At 68.5% G+C, this 707-nt stretch overlaps 1 non-coding gene across 1 annotated transcript; it reads left to right on the forward strand.

The window, feature by feature from the left end:
• The first annotated feature begins 302 nt into the window (after positions 1 to 302).
• Positions 303 to 421, forward strand: LOC142873916 (5S ribosomal RNA). Its single transcript, XR_012921889.1, has one exon. It is a non-coding gene; the product is annotated as a 5S ribosomal RNA (ribosomal RNA).
• The last annotated feature ends 286 nt before the right edge of the window (positions 422 to 707 follow it).

The following is a 707-nucleotide window of genomic DNA, read 5'->3' on the forward strand; positions in this document are numbered from 1 at the left end:
GGGTGGGCAGCGGGTAGGTGAAGGAGGCCGGGCGAGGAGACGAGGGGGGCTGGGAGGGCTCCACCTTGGCGAGTCCAGCCGTGGAGGCGCATCTTGTGTGAGTGTGAGTGAGTGTGAGTGTGTGTGTGTGTGTATAGAGAGACAGCCCCCCGCCCCGCCCCGCCCATCACCCCCGTCCCTGGCAGCCCGCGGGACCCGGCCGGCCCGGCCCCGCCCGGCGCGGGGCCTGGGGCGGGAGGCGGCGGCGGGGAAGCGCAGAGAGGCTCGGCTTCTCGAGCGGGGCAGGGGCGCCCTCCGCCGCCGTCTAGGGCCACACCACCCTGAACGCCCCCGATCTCGTCTGGTCTCGGAAGCTAAGCAGGGTCGGGCCTGGTTAGTACTTGGATGGGAGACCGCCTGGGAATACCGGGTGCCACAGGCTGCTGCTTTTTTTTTTTTTTTTTTTTCTTGCCTCTTGTTCTGTCCCCTTTCTGGGAGCGAGGCGGCGGCCCGGGGTGGGGGTCACCCCCACCCTCAGCGCCCGCGCGGTGCCTGGCGCCCCAGCCCGCACCGTGGGGCCTCCTCTTGTCCCAAGCCGCGACACCGCCGCCACGCGGCAGCATGCGTGGCATCTGGACTGTCAGGTCTCAGACCAAAGGTCTGCTCTGTGGGAACCGACACGCTGGAGGAAACCTTGAGAGTCTGAGAGGGGAGGGAGTTCCAGAAGA

The sequence above is a fragment of the Microcebus murinus genome, chromosome 11 (assembly GCF_040939455.1).
Source record: "Microcebus murinus isolate Inina chromosome 11, M.murinus_Inina_mat1.0, whole genome shotgun sequence".
In the NCBI taxonomy this organism is placed as follows: Eukaryota; Metazoa; Chordata; class Mammalia; order Primates; family Cheirogaleidae; genus Microcebus; species Microcebus murinus.